This window comes from Babylonia areolata, chromosome 21, assembly GCF_041734735.1.
Source record: "Babylonia areolata isolate BAREFJ2019XMU chromosome 21, ASM4173473v1, whole genome shotgun sequence".
NCBI classification, from domain to species: domain Eukaryota; kingdom Metazoa; phylum Mollusca; class Gastropoda; order Neogastropoda; family Buccinidae; genus Babylonia; species Babylonia areolata.
Window position 1 is genome coordinate 30,532,348 of NC_134896.1, and position 15,000 is coordinate 30,547,347.

Genomic DNA, 15,000 nt, shown 5'->3' on the forward strand with positions numbered 1-15,000 from the left:
TACATTTTCCAAACTATGATAATATATTGTTTTATATTGTCCAGTAATTAATCACTTTCGAATCAGTTTCAGAGTTGCCAGATTAATCTCCTAATTTCGTTTTTTCATCTGTTTGTATGATACTGAACAGATAACAAACAGTCCAGGTAGTTAGCTAATCGTTTTTACTGCTTAATTTTGCTATCATTAGTGGGTTTTTTTTAAAGTGATTGGCTAGAAAAGCACAGACTTATTTGATTTAGATTCTTATTCATGACCCAGATACACACACACACACACACACACACACACACACACACACACACACACACACATACAAGGTGGACACGCACTGAAAAATATTAATTCAAAGTCATAATACTCATTTCGGATCAGAATATAAGATCCAACACAACGTGCTGCTTGAAAAACAACAACAACAACAACAACAAAGCCAAACGAATGAGGGTAAGGGTCATAAATGTGAGCGAAAGAGATGGTCCATCATTCTGGGGAGGGGACGTTCACCCATAACGTAAAACGAGCATCAGCGTATCACCCGCCTCCATGCCCTTGATAGATATTGATCTCTGCCCAATTCATCCCCGCCAGACACATAGGCGGACGTGATGGATGAACCAGCAAGCATCTTTTGGTCGAACACTTCCCTGGGATCTGCATAAACCTGTCACGTGTTGGCAGCCATGCCCGGGGATTCGGACAGTCTGTCTGGGACCAGGGACGAGGAAGAGTTGTTTTTATGAACAATCCTGTTATCTCCATGGATGCTCGTTGGTCCGCTGGGTCCTGGCAGTTGGGATTTTAGTGGAAGGGGGATTAGGCTGATTGCTGTTCAAGGCCTGATCACGGCGTTACTTCTTTGCAGAGATCAGGCATCTGACCCCCCCCCTCCCCCTGCCCCCCCGCCTCCCCCTCTCCCCCCCTCCCCCCAACCCATACATACCTTTCTTTCCGAAACAGATGTTGTGCAGCTTATGTGGATGAGACTGCATGCTTTGGTGCTTATTTGAAATGGTTATCCTGAATGACTGTGTAGATTTACTGCTTTTTGGATTTACGTTCCACACATTCATTCACATACACACAGACACACAGGCACAGACACACAGAGACAGACAGACACACAGACACAGACAGACACACACAGACACACACACACACACACACACACACACACACACACACACACACACAGCCAGGCGCATTAGAAAGAGCTTGTGTGGGAGAGACGGACAGAGAGACACAGTGACAGAGACACAGACGTGCAGGTTGACACAGAGAGACAGAGTTCTTGAACACTCTGTTCAGAACCACACTGGTCAGGGATAACCTCCCCACCTGCTCTTGATTCCACAAACACACACAAGTCATTCACATCGGCTCTCTTTCATGTAGCAAGTGGCCTCTGCACGACAGCGCCAATGAGAGGCCCACGCATCATTTACTGCGGCACTGCGATGTGAGTGCGGAGTTAGTGGCGATTAATGGCTGAGTGATGGATGTTTTGGGAGGTGTTTAGTGGGAAACAACGGTAACCTTTTTTCTCTGTGTGTGTGTGTGGGAGGGGAGCGGGGGGATTGGAGAGAATAAAGAAGAAATATGAGTCATAGTAAATTGATTCCCCATCGATTAGGTGGAGGCGGGTTGGGAGTATGTAGAGTGCTATTTTGCTACAGCCACTTAAAGAAATGTGACGTCGTTTCCGCATTTATTGTTGAAGGTGACATGTTCTCGTACATTTGCATAATACGAACAAGGTTTCGCAGTGAAACTGAGTGACAGGCAGGAAATCAGAGCTGTGGTTTATTGTAACGAACGACGCGTTATATTCTGGTGGTGGCAGTGCCTCGCTGCCTCTCTTCCTTATCTCGTAGTAGTCTTTCAGTCTGTCGGTGGTTTGAGTGTGTCCAGGTTATGGTAAAGAAGATTTTGCTGTCACACGTCGTCACTTTTCTCTCTCTCTCTCTCTCTCTCTCTCTCTCTCTCTGTCTATGTCTCTCTCTCTCTCTCTCTCTCTCTCTCTCTCTCTCTCTCTCTCTATATATATATATATATATGGCTGGAACGCTGCGTTTCTGTTCCTCTGTCTTTGCTTCTCGATATGTCTCTCCCTGCCTTCATATGTCTGAATGTCTCTGTCTGCCTGACACCCACTCTTTCTCTCTCTCTCTCTCTCTCTCTCTCAGACTCCCAAAGTCAAGCAAGAAAAGAAAGAAAAACTGAAAGAGAGAAACCCAAATCTGCATCACTCAAGGGATTGGATGTTAGGCATGACCTGGTTTTTTTTCTAGTCTGTCACCACGAATCAACATCAACTACAAACAGTACACAAATAGACGAAAGGGGAAATCAGGTCAAGCACAAGCACACACACACACACACACACACACACACACACACACACACAGTAAAAAAGGAAGCTGACAAGTGACAATAAAATTAATGATACCAGGATATCCGGGAAAAGAGAGGCGGTGTGACAAAGAGAGGGAGATGAGAGATTCAGATTCAGATGATTTATTCATCTAAGGCCATAGCCCCATATGAACAGGGGGCGATAACAGAGTTTAACATGCGTCACAACAACTATGTGAACACAATAAGCATAACCAAATACCACAACAATAATATTGGGATAATAGTGTTTCTCTCCGCTGTAGTGCAGAGAGAGAGAGAGAGAGAGAGAGAGAGAGAGAGAGAGGGTGTGATAGAAGGGGGGGAGAGCGGGAGATATAGAGAGAGGGATGGAGAGGGAGAGAGAGCGACAGAGAGAAAGAGAGAGAGAGAGAGTGGGAAGGAAGAGAAGGATTCCATAATACGAGCGAAACTCAAGACTGTCGGCCAGACTGACCCAATTCCTGGGTTGTCTTGAAGCCGGACCCCCACTGTGACCCAAATTGCCCATGACGGCCACTAATTTTACCCCATTATTTTCAGATTTTGTCTGTTGATCTTCCTATTATGGGGGAGAAAATAATCACCATTTCCGCGGTACACCTGAGACCTAATTATTGATTCAATTTGCATGCTGGATGTAGTGTGTGTGCGTGATTTTTTTTCTTGTTTTTTCCTGCTTTTCTGGGTTTTTTTTTTTTTATCTGCTTCTTGTTTCAGCTCTGATATTGTTAAAGCGATATTCTGGCCTTAGGAATATAACCTTCTATGCAAGGGACAAAAACAAAACAAAACAAAATAACAAAACAACAACAACAACAACAAAACCTAACAAAAACAAAAACAAACAAAAAAAACAAAACAAAAACAAACAAACCCGGACTAAAAGAACGAAGAATATTAAAAGTCAAATTGTTGCAAAAGCAAATAAAAATGATCAAAACTAAAAAAAAACAAACAAATTATTGTTTTAGAATTTTAAGCCATACTGAATTGAACTTAATTTACTGAAAGAAAAAAAAAGGAAAACGAAGTGGAAATTGTACCCGATATTTCCCCATTTTGTCAATCTGTGTTACATAATCACAGTAAGATCATGAATCAAATCAAATATTTAAAAAAAAGTCATACACTAGTCAGTCTTATGAAACGTATGCAGACAAAAATGCTAACACACTAACACATACACAGCTGCGCAGTCATCATTAGCGCACTTCACATAAGACTAGAAAGAAGATCCAGCCATAGTAGCATTTCCTGGCAAAATGGGGAAACGCATATTCGTACAGCTTCTAGATTACGCGCCTTAATTATTGGTTGAATATGATTATAAGAACTGCTAATATCCATATAACTTGATGAAATCAAGACTGAATTACTTGTATAACGTGATGCAGTCTAGACTGAATGACTTGTATTTCTTGTCATTAATTCCAATGCTTTAATAACAAAATGTGTGTGTGTGTGTGTGTGTGTGTGTGTGTGAGGGAGGAGAGAGAGAAAGAGAGCATGGGGGGGGGGGGGGCTGAGATAAATACAGACCACGCGACGAGCAGAGACCGAGAGAGAGAGGAGAGGGAGGAGAGAAAGAGAGAGTTCAGAGAGGAGAGATGAGGTAAATACAGACTTGACGTGACGAGGCAGATGCACAGAGAGAGAGAGAGAGAGAGAGAGAGAGAGAGAGAGAGAGAGAGAGGGAGAGCATTTATTTAGAAATCAAACAGTCCTCATCTGTCTTATTTACGATTTATGTTCGTATCTTGTTATGTACTATCCCCTACCCCCCCCCCCCCCCCCTCCCGCCCCCCCCATATTCCTTGTGACCCCGGTACACTTGGTAATAAAGACAGAATTATTCTAGTTTATTCTATCTGTTAGTAACACGAGCAACAAACGGGGTCCAAGCAATCCACGTTGATGAGCTAAACGTCGATGACCTTATCTCCATAACATTCTTTTGACACTTTGTGTGTAAGACGGAGCTTTACTGATTATGATTAACAAATAGTAAAGAGTGGTAACTCTCTCCATTCACAAGGTACACAGCTTCAAGTCAGTGCTGCTTACGCTACCGATTCAGCTAGCACACAGGTAAATAAAAGGTACATTGGAACAAACCCAGACACTTCCTCAAAGGAAGCGCCGGGCCTGTCCTTATGCCAATCATTTGACATGTGCACACAGCAGCAAAGACAGAAGAAATGTGGAAACACAAATTAGCTTTTATTCAAGACTGGCATAGTCTCTTTAATCCTGAACAAGCCACACAGAACACATGCACAATACAGAACAAACACATGATTGCCTCGGTGGTTTTTCAACTGGAAAATTGCTGCTGTGTGCACATGTCAAATGATCGGTTTTAGGATAGGCCCGACGCTTCCTTTTTGGAGGAAGTGTCTGGGTTTGTTCCAATGTACCTTTTATTTAATCGCAGTCGTACACATTCAATAATCACTGCAGACACAATATTCAAATGAGTCCACCGTACATGCACTGAATATAGCCAAGCACGTGCAACAATCACAGTTAATACTTGAAAACATCACACTGTAAGGGATTAAAAACAAAACTTTGAAATAGCAATGTGCCATTTATCAGTAGTGCGAAATTGACATGAAGGACACACACACACACTACAGCGAGCTGCCCAGTAGTAAAGCGCCACCGTTTGGCAAGTGATCTCGCAACAACCCGACATTTAAGAGTTCTCTACGTACTGTACAGCTTTTTTTTTTTTTTTCGCTGGGCCTTTGAGAGAAAGAGATGGATAGGGAAGGAAGGGAGGGGGAAGGGAGGGAACGGTTTAAGGGGGGTGGCGGAGGGGGGGGGGGAGAGAGAGAGAGAGAACTCGTTGGCGTGAAGGTATATCACTGAAAAGTGCGCGAAAGTTTGGACAGAAGTGAAAAGAAACTGAAAAAAAAATGTAGCTTTGGAAAGGAGAGATGAAAAGACCAAGCTCTAAACGACTGCATCCCCCCCCCCCCACCAAACCCCCATCCCCCTATTCCTCCCCCCCCCCCCTCTTTCCGCGTGCTCAGCAGTCAGCGGATCGATGTCACTTAAGAGGAGATCACTATCGATTACCTGTGAAATGATCAAAGGTCACCAAACTCCCGTGGGTCCACTTTTGCGCAGGGGGGAGCGAGGACGTCTTTGCTTTTCACTTGCTTGCCGCCGGTGCTGCACGAGGTAAGTCCCCGCCCCTCCCTGGCGCAATTTACCCAGGAACAAATTCGACATGGTGAAAGGAAAAGTACAACTTTCCATTGGATGAGATCAGTTCCGAAAATAAAACAACAACAAAATAAAACCGAGCACATCCCAGAAGAATGATTTGTATCTTGAAGGATAATTTTGCAATTATTCTCAAATTATGTTCTGTATATGTTTTTTCCCTTTTCTTTTCTTGTTTCTGGTTTTTTAATCAGTGTTCTTATCATCAGCAATTACACTGAGCATTTACAGGCGACTCACACGCACATATCGGAACTGAAACCAAAAGAGGTGAGGAAAAAAAAAAGGATCAAATTATGAATTTTGTTTACCCCGCGCCCCCTCCTCTCCTACCCCCAGACCCCGACCCCGTCACGCCACAAACACGCACACACACACACACAGACACAGACACACACACACACACACACACACACACACACACACACACACACACACATATATATATATATATATATATATATATATATATATATATGTATATATGTATATGTATATATACAGATAGATTACTCTCTTCGTGTCCTGAGCTCCGCTCCTTGCAGAAAGCACTGAGGTAAATACCAAGACTTTAAAAAAAAAGAAAAGAAAAAAAAAAGATCACCAACAGTCGGCTCTTCATGTCTTTAAAACTTGTATTCTAAAAAGCAGCAAATTTCCGCTGTAAAAACAGCTTCTTCAGGCAGAAACAGAGCGAGAGAGAGAGAGAGAGAGAGAGAGAGAGAGAGAGAGACAGAGACAGAGACAGAGAGACACAGAGAGAGTTTCAGTTTCAGTATCACAGAGAGAAAGATACAACACTTGTAGGCTTTAAAACACTTGTAGGCTTTGCGCTTGTAGGCTGGTTGACTGAGTTGTTTTAAGTCTAGCCACCTTCCCCACTGGCCATCCCACGCCCCCACTGCCCCCTCACTCCAGCTGCCCCCACCCCCTTAAATGTAATGAGACTTATGATGGTGTACAGGGAGGGGGTGGCAGTGTATGGAGTGTGATTTGAATTCTGTAATTGTTTTGCATGCAGCACGTTTTTACCTAGTGCCCAGTTTGAGCTGATTTTACCTGACTTTTTACTCACTGGTTGCTATTTAACCAGCCTGTAAAGCTTTTACGTCTCCGGTGCAGATGATAGGGCAGAAAAAAACAAAAAAAAAAAGAAAAAAAAAGAAAGAAAAAAAAAACGCTGTCACTTCTGTACCCTTGCCCGAGGAAGCTGTTTTTACAGCGAAAAGTTGCTGCTTTTTTTTAGAATACAAGTTTTAAAGACATGAAGATCCTACTGTTGTTGATATATATATATATATATATATATATATAATATATATATATATATATATATATAGAGAGAGAGAGAGAGAGAGAGAGAGAGATGTAGATATAGATACAGGACAATTCCATGGGTTCCCCCAATGACAACTCAAACCTTGAGTTGGATGAACAGCAAAATGTTTGAAAGAATAAACCTATAACATAACAAAACTAAATAAGTAAGGGTAATTTATGAATCTTTCATCTAAGACTGAGCACTTTCTGCTCTCTGTTGCAACGCATAAAAAATAAACATTGCTACACCTCTTGATACAATGATGTTGACATTTTGAAGTAAGTGGAGGTAATATGGGAATCCTTATGTTTTGTTTATGCTTAGATAAGTATTTCTTTCTCAGAGAGAGAGGGGGAGAGACAGACAGACAGATAGACAGACAGGTATATGTACAGAGGGAACTCGAACTGGAACTCGAAAAGTTAAATCAGTGTAGAGCATGGCCCCTTCTGAAAGGGGTACAGTATTTGTGAATAATTCACACGAATTTACAGAGTATATGTACAGAGATAGAGACAGAGAGAGTTCGCATTCGCGCACACTCTCTCGCGCGCGCGCGTGTGTGTGTGTGTGTTAGTATATGTGAGGGAAAGTAGGAAGTGTTCAAATGATCCTCTGTCTAATTCTCATCTGTTCTGATCAAAGTTAATCGTCCGTCGCAGATGTACTCAGTGACACAAGCTGATAATAATAATATATTATCCCAAACATTCCACAAATAGCCCTCTTTGTCTTCGTTATCACCCCCTTATCATTAGTTCAAACGAGGATCGAAAAAAGCGAACGAACTAACGACCGACTCACAGAATGATTGAATGAAAGAATCAATCAATGAATCAATAAATCAGTCAACCAACCCCAACCAGCCAAACAATAAACAGTCAAAGGAGTCACGCTTTCTGCCTTCACAGCTTTCAACAAGACTCCTATCATCAAATACATCTTCTTCTTCTTCCATTAATGTTCAGCGGTCATAACTTTGACCATTACTAACATTTTCCGTTACACGACCAACATCGACTTGCCGATGACTCTGTCGTGGTTTTTTTTTTAATGCATGCTGGGTATTTTCGTGTCTCCAAAACCCACCGAACACTGACATGGGTTACAGGATCTTTAACGTGCGTATTTGATCTTCTGCGTGCGTATACACACGAAGGGGGTTCAGGCACTAGCAGGTCTGCACATATGTTGACCTGGGAGATCGGAAAAAAACTCCACCCTTTACCCACCAGGTGCCGTTACCGTGATTCGAACCCGGGACCCTCATATTGAAAGTCCAACGCTTAAACCACTCGGCTATTGCCTAAGCTCCAGAGATATGAACAGCAGTTGATGATGATGATTGAAATCAGCTGGTCGCGCTTTTTAACAGCCTCCCTCGCCGTTTCCACACGTCAACATCAGCATCAACATGCTAATCTTCGCTGGAAGCCTCTAACACATAAATCTAGGCGACAACAAACGAACTTTCAACCTCCCTTCACCACCCCTCCCCCCCCCCACCCGCCCCTCCTTCCCCTCCCTCACTGCCTACAAACAGAAGCTGGTGGGAGTGTAGTGGGTGCAGTAAAATTCTGGTCTCAAATCATGTCGGTTTCACGAGGCAGATCATTTCGTCAAATGACTTCTCTTGTTATTTTCCACGACAAGACGGTGCAACTGAGTAGAATGAATATCCTCCGCGTTTCATGTCCCGGGATATTTTTGATATTATCCCTGATTTTGTCTTTGAAAACTCAGGATACGAGTATGCTTGCGTTGTCGGGAATAATCGGGCTTTTAGGAGTATTGCTGAAGTAATCTTTCATTAAGCATTCTTTGTGTTATCAGCGGGCTCAAGCAAGCGTGAAGATGGGAAAGGATGTTTTATCGGCGTTATCACATCATCGTGTGTTTTGTCTTTGTGAGGTCGAGTCCGAGACATTATCGTTTGATTTTGCAGATAGTTTGTCAACGAAAGAGCCGAGCGAATATGGTTTTTACTTGACTTGTGTGGCGATTTAGCTTCCTTCCAAACAGCCTGTTCATTCTGAATCTCCCCCCCCCCCCTTTCAAAAAAAACAACAACAAACAAACAACAACAACAAAAAAGGGGGGGAAAAAAAGCTACAATGTTACGGTTATGTTTATGTCCATGTCAGCATGTCGTGCTTGTAAACCGCACGTGTTTTCCTATTTTTTGGGAGCCATGCCTGTTTTTCGTCTGTCGTGAGCCACGCACTGCACATGCAATGTCATTGGGTCATGTGACTAAGATGAGCTAGCTGTGCGACGATTGGCCAACATAGAGTGGGGTGATTTGCTCGGGGCAGTCGGCAAAGAAGCCAACGAGACTGACGATATGGTTCAACAGCTTTACGGAGGATCTGGAAACCAGAAAAAAACAACAAAGATGATAACTTGAGAAGAAGACAACTTAGAATTTCTGACTGCGACGTGGCGACAACAGCAGAAGTAGACAGCGGTGTGGAGACTGCAGTAGAAGTAGACTGCGAAGTGGAGACAGAAGAAGCAGACTGCGAAGTAGAGTCTGTAGAAGTAGGCTGCGAAGTTGACACAGCGGAAGTAGACTGCCATGTGGAGACAGTAGAAGTAGACTGGACACAGCGGAAGTAGACTGCCATGTGGAGACAGTAGAAGTAGACTGGACACAGTGGAAGTAGACTGGACACAGCGGAAGTAGACAGCGATGTGGAGACTACAGAAGAAGTAGACTGGACACAGCGGAGGTAGACTGAACACAGCGGAAGTAGACAGCGATGTGGAGACTACAGTAGAAGTAGACTGGACACAGCGGGAGTAGACAGCGATGTGGAGACTACAGGAGAAGTAGACTGGACACAGCGGAAGTAGACAGCGATGTGGGGACTACAGTAGAAGTAGACTGGACACAGCGGGAGTAGACAGTGATGTGGAGACTACAGTAGAAGTAGACTGGACACAGCGGGAGTAGACAGCGATGTGGAGACTACAGAAGAAGTAGACTGGACACAGCGGGAGTAGACAGCGATGTGGAGACTACAGTAGAAGTAGACTGGACACAGCGAGAGTAGACAGCGATGTGGAGACTACAGTAGAAGTAGACTGGACACAGCGGGAGTAGACAGCGATGTGGAGACTACAGTAGAAGTAGACTGGACACAGCGGGAGTAGACAGTGATGTGGAGACTACAGTAGAAGTAGACTGGACACAGCGGGAGTAGACAGCGATGTGGAGACTACAGAAGAAGTAGACTGGACACAGCGGGAGTAGACAGCGATGTGGAGACTACAGTAGAAGTAGACTGGACACAGCGAGAGTAGACAGCGATGTGGAGACTACAGTAGAAGTAGACTGGACACAGCGGGAGTAGACAGCGATGTGGAGACTACAGTAGAAGTAGACTGGACACAGCGGGAGTAGACAGCAATGTGGAGACTACAGAAGAAGTAGACTGGACACAGCGGGAGTAGACAGCGATGTGGAGACTACAGAAGAAGTAGACTGGACATAGCGGGAGTAGACAGCGATGTGGAGACTACAGTAGAAGTAGACTGGACACAGTGGGAGTAGACAGCGATGTGGAGACTACAGAAGAAGTAGACTGGACACAGCGGAGGTAGACTGGACATAGCGGAAGTAGACTGTGAAGTGGAGACTACAATAGCAGTAGACTGCAAAGTAGACATAGCAGAAGTAGGCTGCAAAGTAGACACAGCAGAAGTAGACTGCGAAGTGGAGACAGCAGAAGTAGACTGGACACAGCAGAAGTAAACTGTGATGCGATTAACAAATAGTAGAGAGTGGTAACTCTCTCCATTCACAAGGTACACAACTTTCAAGTCAGTGCTGCTTATGCTACCGATTCAGCTAGCAGCACACAGGTAAATAAAAATGTACATTGGAACAAATGTGGACACAGCACAAGTAGACTGGTCACAGCAGAAGTGGACTGCGGAAGTAGACTGAGACACTTAAGGGGAGGACGCTGCAAACAGATTCAGCGCCAGAAGACGATGACTGACCGTCGGAATTTGACTGAACCAGAAGCCAGTGTCCCCGAGGTCGGCACCTCAGTCAACAAGAGACAGGTCGCGGCAAGGACCGGCCACAGTAAATTAAATCACACTTAAATCAATAATTTTCACACACACACACACACACACACACACACACACACGTTCACTTACTCGTATGCGTACACAGTAATCCCCCCACCCCACCCCTCCTCCCACTCGATTTTTTTCCTTCCCTCGTCTAATATCACTTACAGTGAAAAGACGTTAACTCTCTCCATACGAACGGCGAAAGAGACGACGTCAACAGCGTTTCACCCCAATTACCATCATCAAAATATTGCAAGCGGAAGGCTCTTATACTGAAGAGGTGAATGTTGACAAAGAATACCACAGTTCTGACGACGGAAGCTAAATGTTGGGTCATTCAGACACCCAATGGACATCCGAGGGCTCTGTGTAGAGGAGAAGAGAGGACTGGCCGTACTGAGTGAGTTAAACTAAAGAACGAACGAACAACCACAGTAAATCGGGTCTTCGTGACGTGGCTCACTGTAGTATAATTGTGTTGTGTTCTGTGTTCGGAGTTTTCAGAGCGCGCTAGGATTTGGGAGAGAAGTGAATTGAAGTATTGTGAAATGCCAATTCTTTCTTTTTTTTCTTTTTTTTGGTCTTTGTGCGTGGTGGATGCAGTAACGCAGCTGCTGCTGCTGTCATTACTACTACTACTATTGTTGTTGTTGTTGCTGCTGCTGCTGCTGCTGTTGCTGCTGCTGCTGCTGCTGCTGCTGCTGCTGCTGCTACTACTACTACTACTACTACTGTATGATAGTCATGTCCCAATTTGACCAGAACAGCAGAGGAGCCAGCTGCTGTCCCGACTGTCTGGGCTAGAATCTGAATACAGTAGAGAGTGTCCTTGCCCAAGGTAAACCCCCACTCTCGGCGTTGGGATAGTCCGCAAAGGTCAACTGTCCCCTACGGCTGCAGCTCTAAGACCCAGTGCAACCTTGCCTACCAGTTCATTACATTACAAAAGACTTGAGCTGTAAATGACTTCCCACTGAATTGGAGAAACCACTGATCATATAGTTCTCACGCCGCTGTTGGCCAAGCTGTAAGCTGATGTCAGTCTCGATCTGATAGAAGCTGAGCGCACTGGCCAGGCCCACTGAAACTACTACTGCTGCTGATGCTGCTGCTCCTGCTGCTGCTAATACTAGTACTGCTACTGCTGCTACCACTACCATTTCTTCCACCTCCATTACCACCACCACCACCACGACAATAACGACAAAAGCAATGTCGACAATGATACCACTGCTACTATTACAAGTGATATTACTACTAATAATTTGCTAATATCATTGATATATAGCACCCTTAATAATAAGCGTTCATGAACTAGACCGCAAGCTTTGAAACCACCTTGAAACTGAAACCGAAACTATATGATAATAATAATGATGATAGTAATGCTAATGACGATGATGATGAGATGGAGAAGACGAAGAAGAAGAAGGTGGTGATGTTGATGGTGGTGGTGATGATGATGATGATGAATGCGTCAACTTTGCTTGAAAAAGTGCTTGACTGACTCACTGTGTCAAACACTTTACACATCATTCATGAATTTCATACTTGATTAAATCAAATCAAGCTGCAACAACACAATGAGGACAATGGAGTGACGATGTGTTGATAACGCGTGTTCATTTTCTGTCTCTTGTTTGTTTGTTTTTTAACAGGACATCCAACAAGACAGGAGGCACTGGAAACCTGAACTCCGGGCCGTCTGACCAGTTCAAAGAGAGGGGAAACGACTGTCCTTTGGATTACACAACGAGGACAACGATTGGACACCTTTGTGCTTCGAAACTTGTAACACGACTTGTGATTGGAGCAAGCCTCACTCTGCAACGAAGAACTCTTGCTAAATTCTGATTCACGAATAAACAAAGCTCGTTTGAGTTAGAAACGGTCAATGGGTGGTATGAAAGAAGTATATTTGAATAATGTGACGAGGATGGAGATTGAAGGAAACAAGCAGATAACCGATGTAACACAGGCTATGATTGGTGCGCAGTTACATTGCGGATTATGTAAGAAGGAAAGCGACTGGAGTGTGGGAGGGGAGCTGACGACCAAGCATTTTTCGCCATGCAAACGCACCTTTGTTTTCAACGATTTCTCCTCCCTTGGATGTTCCGAAAGACACTGAGGTAAGTGAGATTGTAAATTGTGTGTGTGTGTGTGTGTGTGTGTGTGTGTGTGTGTGTGTGTGTGTGTGGAAGAGAGCGAGAGATGTTTTAATCAACAGTCACTGTCATTAATTTCTCTCTCTCTCTCTCTGTCTCTCTGTGTCTCTGTCTCTCTGTCAGTCAGTCAGTCAGTCAGTCTGTCTGTCTGTCTCTCTGTCTAGGAGTGGGTGAAGAAAAATCATTATTCCGAATATCCGCCAACGACTGATTGACTAGAGATGGCAAGATTGGGAAAATCATATCAAGCACAGTGACAGATTTGATATTGTTAGAGTGTATACTTCGACACATTTAGGAAGAAATATCCGTCTTTGAATTTGGACCGTTATTTACGTTCTATCATGACTAGATTTACATTTGGTATAACTGAAATTAATGTTTTTAGGTTTCGCTATAGCAATGTACATAAATCTGTTTTGTTATGTCCACTGTGCAGTCTGTTGAAGTTCATTTTGTTTTTGGTGTGTCCTGTTTTGTATCATATCCGTGTGAAGTTTATACCTAAGAAATATTGCACAGATCCATGTTGTTTTTTTTCTGATTAGGTTTTCTGATGGCTTCTCAATAATAAAAACACTGTTGGTAGTTTGGCATTTTATCTGTGAGGAGGGTCTCTCGTGTCTTAAACTTTGTGAGGACCTTACGTTGTTGAGGCCCCTCTTCATAATGGGGCCAAGGCCTAGAATGAATTAAACATCTCAGCCTCTCTCCGTCTGTCTCTGTCTCTGTCTCAAAACAAATCAAATCAAATCAAAAACACTTTATTAATCCACATGGAAATTAAGTTGTGCAATCACAGGTTCGTTGTAAACACTAGCATAAAAATCATCATGCGCAACATAAGAAGAGAATAAAACTAGTCAAATAAGAATTCCCAATAGCTGACGATAGACTAACCCCACCCCCACCCCCTCCCCACAAACACATACTCGTGTTAAGACAATAGGGTATTGCACAACAATATTTACAAATGAAAATATCCAACAAAAAAGGTATAACAAAAACTGACATGCGCGCGCGCACCCACACACACACACACACACACACACACACACACACACACACACACACACACACACACACACACACACACACACACACACACACACACACACACACACACACACACACACACTCACACAGATACACACACACCCACACTCACACTCACGCACACACAATCACACAGACACACACACACACACACACACACACACACACACACACACACACACACACACACGTCTCTCTCTCTAACTCCATCCGTCTCTTTTCTCTCTCGTCTATTTGTCTGTTTCTCTTGTCCGTCTATATATCGTTTGCATATATACATATCGTTTCCACCGTCACCTTGAGTCAGCCTCTGGTGAAGATCAATAAGTGTGAAAGGAAAAAAAAAAAAGGACTGTAGCAATTTGCCATGTGCTGGAGAGTTGAAAGGCTTACTGACATTGTTGTTGTCTTTCCTTCCTCGACCTCCTTTGGCCCTTTCCGCTACCTCTGTGTGTCTGTCTGTCTGTCTGTGTGCTTGTTCATTTGCCTCTCTGTCTGTATGTGACTTGTCTACAAAGCACACACACACACACACAAAAATTAACGTTCTGTATAAACAAAAAGTCTTCGAACTAACAAAGCATTACACTAAAGTATATATTGACACAATGGATTCCCCCCCCTTCTCTCTCTCTTCCCTTCCTCCTCTCTCCCCCACATCTGTCTGTCTCTGTCTCTGTCTGTCTGTCTCTCTCTGTGATATGTTTCTTTTATATACATATACATTTCTTTAAA

The 15,000-nt window shown here is 43.6% G+C and overlaps 1 protein-coding gene across 1 annotated transcript in view; it reads left to right on the forward strand.

Annotated features, from left to right (window-relative positions):
• LOC143296728 (uncharacterized) overlaps positions 1–15,000 on the forward strand; it is a 239,560-nt gene that overhangs the window by 115,232 nt on the left and 109,328 nt on the right. The window contains exon 4 of the mRNA XM_076608786.1: positions 12,700–13,173. The gene's annotated coding sequence lies outside the window, so the exon portion shown is untranslated. The remainder of the gene's footprint in view (positions 1–12,699; positions 13,174–15,000) is intronic.